Below are 9,986 nucleotides of genomic sequence, written 5' to 3' on the forward strand. Positions count from 1 at the left end.
TTATCTGACATGGACCTTGCAACTAAACTTAAAAGCAAAGTATCCATGAGTTGGAGACGCTCACCTAACTTACAGGATCATCTTGTTAAGAGTCATTTCTCCAACACTAAACTAGGTCACTTCAAAACAAAAGGAACTTACCCATGTGGCTCATGTAAAGCCTGTAATTATGTCACCAAAATTGATTGTATTCAGGACAAAAATGGAATGGTGATTCCTCTGGAAGATTTTGTCAACTGTAATACCTCGGGTTTGGTATACTGTATCTCATGCACCTGTGACATGAGATACGTGGGGATGATGAAGAGACCTTTTAAAACAAGAATACTGGAACATATAGGGAATGTAAGAAATGCCAGTTCAGATTTGGCAAAAATGAAACAAATTACAACTGTGGCAAGACATTTCCATACTAGACATATTGACAAAGACAAAGCCATGAGATTTTTTGGCCTTGAAAGAATAAGATTGGGTATCAGAGGTGGAGACATCACAAGGGAACTTCTTAAAAAAGAATGCCAATGGATCTTTAGGTTGGGGAGTGTAGCACCCAGGGGTTTAAATGAACAAATCAATTACGGAATTTTCCTACCTCCATGATAAGTGAATTGACTTACATGATTCTCTCACTTTTGTTTGCTGTTGTCTGTGTTTATTACGCATACACTTGTTTCATTTTTTTAAATTCACTTCAATTTAACACCCAGTTGGTGTTATCTGACTATCACTTAATTTCTTATTTTTTCACTTGACTACTATATTAATTAATATAAGAATTCACCTCTCCCTTATGTTTTTTCTTGAGATAAAAGACACATATCTAGGATATATACACATGTATCCCCTATTAATCTGCACTATATTCACTTCTTAACTCTATTTATCGTCATTTTAACTTTCACTTCTTCTTTTTTTCTCACTTTCTTACTTTTATTTATTTAATTACACATATATATTTTTTCATATATATATATTTTTTCATTTTTGTATTTCTTTCTTTTTTGCATATTTTCTCTCAAATTTAATAAATATATACATTTTTAGTATAATATAGTTATATTTTTATTATAATTTTTTCGTTTGAATGCTATATCACATCTGATTATCTTGTCTGTGATTTCACATTGATGCACAGCTTATATTCTAGCTACATGATATCTCTACTTTCTCTACCTAATCACTCTCTCATTCGGTCCGACGATATACCCTGCAATGCCTAATAAATCTACAGCTATACCACCCCGGACATGCCCAATCTTGATTGATCTTGGAAGCTATGCAGTGTTGGACCTGGTTAGTACCTGGATGGGAGACCACCTAGGAATACCAGGTGCAGTAGGTCATGAAGCACCAGGGTATCTGTCGGCTAACAAGACAGACGAAAAGCAGAAGTGATTGCATCTTTCTTCCAATTGATGTCCTATACAACACATACCTGAGTGAGGTCTGTTCACTGTGACTACACACACGGACTGAAAAGGTTTTGAGGCTATAGGATCATAGCTCTTTTATACTATAACTGTCTACTTCATACTTGTATATGGACATAGTATTAGATTATTACAGATCTATGGCTGGTATACTTATGATCAAACTAATGCATTAATTTATATGATATAATCTTTCAATGGAATAACCACCAAACAACTACTTATTTATTGTATTCCTTCTACCAATTTAATCACTCTCTCATTCGGTCCGACATTGTGCCTTGCAATGTATGCTTGATATCAAGGTTCTTGTCGGTTAACAACAAATACGGACAGCAGAAGTGATCTTGTCTTTCTTCTTATAGTTACCCTATACAACACATACCCGAGTAAGGTCCGTTCACTGCAATATAGCACACGGACCGAAAGGAGTTTGTGGTTATGGGGTCACTACTCGTTTACTCAGAATGTATAATTCTTTTCATACTATTTAGTATAAAATGCCATATAACTTGATGGAACAATAGATTATGGCTGACCAAGTTGAATTGACCACTGCACTTGTTTGTGTGTTTTTATTTTATTTAATAATCATATACTATAACTTTTTATACAAATTAATAATTTTTATACAAAAAAATTCCATTTATATTTTTATTTTTATTTTTGAATTATTCGATATACTAATTATTAAACTGAGTATGACTACCATTAATATAACAAGTTAATGATTCTAATTCAATTTATTATTATTATTACTATTTATTAAACTTTATTAGTTATATTATTGTTTAATAATGCACTTACTATTTAAATTGCAATCTTTATATGTATATATTTTTTGTGTGATATGCAATGTTTTGTTATTTCACTATGCAACACACTATAGCTCTGACCACTCCTATACCCAAATTTATCAAATTTATCTTCCCCCTTGCAAATATCGGAATCCGATCAGGCCAGTAGATAAACAGGAAATGCTGTTATGACAACCTTCTCCATTATGTGTCTATCTCACCTGATGTAGTAGAGAAATAGGGGTGGAGACACATGGAGTTATTATTAAATGCAACGTATATAACGGCTGCTGCATTAATGTCTATTTAACGTGCTCAGTTTGTATATTTTTTTAATATTTCTATGTGATATGTAGCATATGGAAACTCCATCATTAGGCATAATGTAGCGTGCATCAACCTTAATACCGCTTATACAATTCATCTTTTTCCCCCCTGCAAATGCTGGAATCCGATTGGAATAACAGATAAACAATATATGTTGCTATGACAACCCAATAGATAAACAGGAAATACTGCTATGACAACCGTCTCCGTTGTTTGTCTATCTCACCCCACGTGGTAGAATAACAGGGGTGGAGACATATGAGGTCATCACTAATGCAGCGTATATAGTGGCCGCTGCACTATGACACTAACACTTGGCTTCCTGTTTGACAAAGCCCGAACGGCGAAACGCGCGTCCCAGCAGGTCATGTGAGTATCAGCTGTGCCCAGCTGAACTCCCGGCAGGCATCTGTGTGTAGCCCGTCATACACCGTGGGGACTCTGGAGAGGTACTGTACAGGCTTCTTCCTTCTTCTTATGCTTCTCAGACTGTCACGATGAGATGACCATATTAACTCTTAGGTATCCTTATGGATATGCTTCACTCAGACAATATTTAATAGATTGAGCAATATGTGCAATTAATCATGCACATCGATAAAATGCTATACGCTATATGTCTGCAATAATATGTGTATATGTATATACTGAATAGCCGGGTACGTTCCCATATATAGATTGACATAGATTTGGGCTATTAAATAAAAGGAATAGGCTCAATGCTCATACATATGAGATACTGAACTAAAGAAGCAGTAATAAAGGAAGACCATCACTAACTGTATCTCTCTGGGTTAATGAGGTTGAAATTATTACCCTAGTACTAATGATGTAAACCACGTCAAGGGTTACCATATCAGATGCCAGTTATTGTTTGAGCTTGAACATATGAATAAGCTAATACTGTGTTAATTGTATGGTGTCAAGCATACCGAATATCCTTTTTTATATTTTCGCCTAAAAATCTCTTCCATTACAATCGCTATGTGAAGAGACAAGATAGGATAATATATCTTATATCTGATTCTCTTCCTCCACGGTCATATATGGTACATAATACCGTTGAAGAGAATCTCTTTATTTGATAATATCTAATATATATGTATGTTTTGTGATTTGTATTTAGTGTTGTCTGTCTGTCGTTGTTCTTTTAAGTGCATTGTATAAATAAAAGTTATGTATTAGCTAATTGTTTGCATATATGATTTACTAAGAGTGCCCCAAAAAGGAGTTTCTTTCTTTTATCCTAGTCTATTGGATAATTGTTGTGAAAATTCGAAACTATCACATTGGGTGGGGAGGGACCGCTAATGCATGGAGAATCTGTTTTTCATCCATGTAGGCAAATCAAATCAACAACAGGATATCTGAAGACTGCAGACAGATCGGATGGAAGACAAGACATCAGATTTGGTAGGAAAGATGGAGATATTCAAAAGTACTGATCTCTCAATTTCTTATTTAGATGCTGACAAGGCCCAGCTGCAGAGAGACGATATTCCTGACAGATGACTACACAAACCCTAAGATGATCGAACGGAAGATGATCAGACGGAACACAGATCGGAAGATGATCAGATGGAACAGATTGGAAGGACCAGGATACAGATCATCCAAAGCAGATGTCCAAGATGACAACACTCCAGAAGTGCGCCCTTATCCCATGTGGCGAAGATGACAACTATACGCTTTTGATTCCAAATGTTAATAAAAATTAGGAAAGGGTTTGGTTCACATATGAAAGATTTTTCATCCTTACATACAATCAAACAAGGTTTTTTCCATCTACATATGCGTAGCAGGAGAGGACCGTTACTTCTCCGCCCTTTCATTACCTTTTATTATGAACTGCGAAAATTACATTGTTATGATTCTCTCCAAACTGAATTATCTCTCTTCTCATCACCTGTACGATCAATGAACATACACATAACACATACACTAAAATAGTTATAATACACAAGCTTATGTCAGTTCAACTGTCAGATGTCATTGAACTCACAACAGGGGGAAATGTTACATTGTGTATATAAAAATCAACATATAGTATAATAATCACAAAATATAGAATATTAATTCCTTATACAGCTAAAACCAAAATATATAAATGAAATGTGATAATTATCCCAGAACTAGTCTGGCCAGATGGTTTAACATACCCATAGATGGGAAGAGACTCACAATACAAGCTAATTAGCAGTTGTTTACATATAGCCACAGTTCACAGATAGCTAGCCTCACACAGGAAAGCTTAGAACAATAGCCCAAGTTTAAAGTGAACAGTAGTTCCAGTTGACCAATAGGATATTCCCTTTCTGACCACACCTCACAGGTAAGGGAGAGCAGGATAGCATTCACACAAACACTCTACAGAGACACAGGAAGGATCTCTCACAGATGCTTGCAAGGACACACCAGGGAGACACAGGCAGAGCAGACCCCCCCAGAAGGAGTCCAAAATGCAGCTTCATTCCCCAGGGGCCTGGAGATATCTGCTCATAATGGCTAAGTAAACTACACACTAGGTAACCTATATGGGTATTTGTAACTACTTTGATTTAATCTGTTTATAGCTTATATAGATTGTTTGTAGTGATTTATGTAGTAATCAATCTGTAGTAGACTATGGGCCTGATTCAGAGCCGCTCGTAAGCGGCAGTACGCTCATTCTGAGCGATGTTCGCCCATCTGCGCATGCGTACGGTTTATAATACGCATGTGCGAACCAGTCTGTGCGGCCGAAAATAGTTTGTTCGCTAGATAGCGAATGCCTGCTATTTTGAGTGACAGAATGAGGCGTATGTGGGTGGTAACAGGGGAAGGTGCTTGAAAACGGGGAGTGGAGATCAGAACGCAGGTGTGCTTAAAGGTCAAAACGGGCGTTTTATGGGTGTGCATAATTAACAAAGCAGCATCATCAACCACGTCAGTTGGGTGTCTTTTAGCCAAAACTGCTCGCAAGATTGCGGTAGGAAAAACCAACCACAAGACTAGCGAGCAGTTCATATGCTGTTCGATGTACTCGATTAATCTAATAAATAGCGGACATGACGTATGATGCGAGCGGCCACGGGGCGTATTTTTCAAATAAACGACCGCATGTTTTGTTCGTTCGTTCAGACATGGAGGCGGCAACAGACCGCAAGGAGCGAACGGTTCATTTGAATAGCCACCCCCTTTTTCTGAATGAGCGAGCGCTAATAGCGATCAGCTCTGAATCAGGCCCTATATGTGTAACACGTTTGATTTGTAGTTCCGGAAAAGGCTGGGTTAACATTCAATAGTGAAGTGAATTACTAACAGCAAGCTATATGGGTGACTCTGTAATGTAGAATATGTAGCAATGCATATAGTGGATGATTTGGTGTAGTCTTTGTCTATTCACATGTGTTTAATGGAGACTGTAGTTTGTTCATACGATCCACCATATGCTTTAGCAATAGCACTGTCTGAGAGAGATAGGTTTAGTGTGTGTTGTATTCTCATGGTCTGACTGTATCATTGTGTAGTTAAGATTAAGATGGAAATTGGGTAAAATATTGCAATCTGTAGATATATAATTGTTTGATATCAGCTGGTGATGAAGGAACCCGTAATTCGGTAGTGGTCAATTCAGCTACTGGTTGTGGTTCCATGGGAGTTGTGGATTGCTAGCCATATTGTGATAGTATTGTGAACAGTGGCGTAACTTCATCCCAGGTGCCCGGAGGCAAGATAAATGTTGGTGCCCCCCCACCCAAACTAAAATGTACCACCCCCAGCACCTATGCCAGCCCCAGCTGCCGCCGCCCCCCTTATGCAGTTCCTTTTATATAATGCCCCCAGTAGTGGTCCGCCTATGTAGTGCTCCCCAGTAATGGTCCCCCTATGCAGTACATCCAGTAGTGAGCCCCCGGTAGTTGCCCCCAGTAGTGAGGCCCCTTGTAGTTGCCCCCAGTAGTGAGCCCCCGGTAGTTGCCCCCAGTAGTGAGGTCCCTTGTAGTTGCCCCCAGTAGTGAGCCCCCGGTAGTTGCCCCCAGTAGTGAGGCCCCTTGTAGTTGCCCCCAGTAGTGAGCCCCCTGTAGTTGCCCCAGTAGTGAGGCCCCTGTAGTTGCCCCAGTAGTGAGCACCCTGTAGTTGCCCCTGTAGTTGCCCCCAGTAGTGAGTCCCCTGTAGTTACCCCCCGTAGTGAGGCCCCTGTAGTTACCCCCAGCAGTGAGCCCCTGTAGTTGCCCCCAGTAGGGAGCCCCTGTAGTTGCCCCCAGTAGTAGGCCACTGTACTTGCCCCCAGTAGTGAGCCCCTGTAGTTGCTCCCAGTAGTAGGCCCCTGTAGGTGCCCCCAGTAGCAGGCCCCTGTAGTTGCCCCCAGTAGCGAGCCCCTGTAGTCACCCCCAGTAGTAGGCCCCTGTAGTCGCCCCCAGTAGTAGGCCCCTGTAGTTGCCCCCAGTAGTAGGCCCCTGTAGTTGCCCCCAGTAGTAGGCCCCTGTAGTTGCCCCCAGTAGCAGGCCCCTGTAGTTGCCCCCAGTAGTGAGCCCCTGTAGTTGCCCCCAGTAGTGGGCCCCTGTAGTTGCCCCCAGTAGTGAGCCCCTGTAGTTGCCCCCAGTAGTAGGCCCCTGTAGTTGCCCCAAGTAGTGATGGCCCCCACCGCGGGCGCACACACACACACACACACACACAAAAAAAAAAACACTTACCTTTATCCCTGCTCCAGTGCTGCTCCCGTCCATCCCTGGTGTCTGCTCCTCGGCACTATGGGAGTGATGTCATTATGTCACTCCCATAGTGCACTGCGGGACCCAGAAGACGGAGCTCACTCCTGAGCTCCATCCCCGGCGTCCGCTCCTCGGCACTATGGGAGTGACATAGTACACTGTGGGACCCGGAAGATGGAGGGAGCTCCGTCCTCCGGCTACCACCAGGAGGATAGGAGCCGGGCGCCCGCTGGTAACACACTCAGCGGGCGCCCGGCAAATGGAGAGTGTAGGGGTGCGACCGCACCCCTTGCACGCTCCGTAGTTACACCAATGGAGGTGGAGCGCCGATCAGCGGCGCTCCTTCTCCATGCAGCTCCCGGGGACAATGGAGCCAGGTGCCCCCTTCAGGGCTGATGCCCGGCGGCAAATGACTCCATTGTCTCCGGGAGTTCCGCCACTGATTGCGAAGTTATGTATTATCATAGTTTGGGGATTTAAAGATGGCTACCTCCTTGTGGTGTGAACAAAGGAAATTCCATGTGCTCCACGTTTCCCCATTGAATCATGTGCTTGATTCAATGGAAGTTGTGAATTACTAGTCTTGTGATCATAGTTATAATTCTACCCAGTTTTGGTGTTGTGTATTACAAGTAGGTTATAGATATTATAATTATGATCATTAATGGATATATGATTTACAGAAGTTACAACATTATGCAAGTTTTCTTACTTTCAAAATGGAGTGTATTATGGGAGTCTTCAATGTGAGTTTTCAAAATGGAGTTTGCCTAGGGATCATGAGGCTTGCAAACAAAGGAAGAACATGTGCTTCGGCCCTTCCCCCTCCCCATGGTCTAGTGGGTACTGGATGAGGTCTGTTGTAGGATGGTATTGTTGTATATTGGAATCAGCTTGTGTTGTACATGTTGGAATATTAAATGGTGCAGTGTTTGCCTGATGTGTTGGCATATGATATTCATCTTACATATTTAATTAACTATGGCATTATGGGAGATTTCAGTGAGGGTTTTTCTAACATTCAAAATGGAGTTTGTGTTCAGAGACCATGCGGTTTGAACAACAGGATATGAGCCCTAACAACAACCCCCACTCACACTCTCAGCAACCATTTTCTCTCTCTCTCTCTCTCTCTCTCTCATCTTTGTATCATCTATATTGTATTTTAACAAGCATTGATTTGATGAAGATTGATTTGATGAATATAAAAAACATTTTACTTATAACACTTTGTGTGCATTGTTATCTTTATGAAAGGAAATTATCCAAATGATTTAAAAGTAGGGGTGAGCGGGTTCGGATTTCTGAAATCCGAACCCCCCCGAGCCCCCCCGATCCGAGTCCGATCCGAGTGAGGCTCGACTTTTCCCGCCTGACTCGGATCTGAAATCGAGGCAAAACGTCATCATCCCGCCTTCCGAGTGTCGCGGGTTTTGGATCCTATATAAGGTACCCGCGTCTGCGCCATTTTCTCACTCGACTGTGGACAGTGAAGAGGGAGGGTGGGAGTTAGGGCTGTGTAGTGTAGTGTAGTGTAGTGCTGCTGTTGTCCACTACTTCAAAGTCCATAGGGGCTGGCTGTGTTGTGCTATGCTGCTGTTGTTAATAGGGGCTGTGTCCACTACTTCAAAGTCCATAGGGGCTGGCTGGACTGTGTTGTGCAGTCAGTTCTCCATAGGGGCTGTGTCCACTCCAAAGTCCTGTGCAGTGTCCCAGTCCTAAAGGGGTGCTGTAGTGTTGTCCAGGGGGTGCTCTGTCCATCAGGGGTGCTCCCCCCAAGTGCTAAAAAAATAATATATTTTCTGTGTTTGTGAATTGTGTGCGCAGTAGCCGCACGTGCATCAACAAAGTAGTGCCAAGCGTGCGCCTGTGTCATAAGTAAAGGGCCGGCTGGCTTGACCGTTAAGGGTGCTGTAACCCCCGAAAGTACACTCCAGTCCAAACCAGAAAAAAAATTATTTTCTGTGTTTGTGAATTGTGTGCGCAGTAGCCGCACGTGCATCAACAAAGTAGTGCCAAGCGTGCGCCTGTGTCATAAGTAAAGGGCCGGCTGGCTTGACCGTTAAAGGGTTCTGTAACCCCCAAAGTACACTCCAAACAAAAAAATATATATTTTCTGTGTTTGTGACTTGTGTGCACTGTGGCTGTACGTGCATCAACAAAGGAGCAGCGCCAAGCGTGCGCCTGTGTCCCATAAGTAAAGAGCCGGCTGGCTCATTTCTTAAAGGGTGGTGTAACCCACAAAGTGCACCACTCTCCAGCAAAAATAAAAAAATATTTTCTGTGTTTGTGTGCGCTTTAGCCGCACGTATATATCAATATAACATAAATGGAGGACCAAACTTTCTCCGATAAAAATAAAATAGGGAAAGATCAAGAACCACTTCCTCCTAGTGCTGTTGCTGCTGCTGGGAGTTGTTCATCATCCCAGAGAGGAAGTAGGAACATCACTACTTTTACTAAACAATTGACCCTCCAACAGTCCCTAGCGATGAGGATGAAGTACGACAGCAGTCATCCTGAAGCAAAACGTATAACTGAGGCCTTGACTGCTATGTTGGTGTGAGACGTGCGTCCGGTATCCACCATTAGTGCAGTGGGATTTAGACAATTGATGAAGGTAGTGTGTCCTCGGTTCCAAATCCCGTCTAGATTCCACCAGCATCCTCAAAGCAGCAGCGACAAGCGTGCGTCTGTCTGTTAAAGGGTGGTGACACCCTCAAAGTGTGCTACACAAACAA

At 42.1% G+C, this 9,986-nt stretch overlaps 1 pseudogene; it reads left to right on the forward strand.

Annotated features, from left to right (window-relative positions):
• The first annotated feature begins 1,223 nt into the window (after nucleotides 1–1,223).
• On the forward strand, nucleotides 1,224–1,342 carry LOC148474811 (5S ribosomal RNA; annotated as a pseudogene).
• Nucleotides 1,343–9,986: the final 8,644 nt, after the last annotated feature.

The sequence above is a fragment of the Taudactylus pleione genome, unplaced genomic scaffold (genome assembly GCF_031769625.1).
Source record: "Taudactylus pleione unplaced genomic scaffold, aTauple2 ptg000814l, whole genome shotgun sequence".
Lineage (NCBI taxonomy): Eukaryota > Metazoa > Chordata > Amphibia > Anura > Myobatrachidae > Taudactylus > Taudactylus pleione.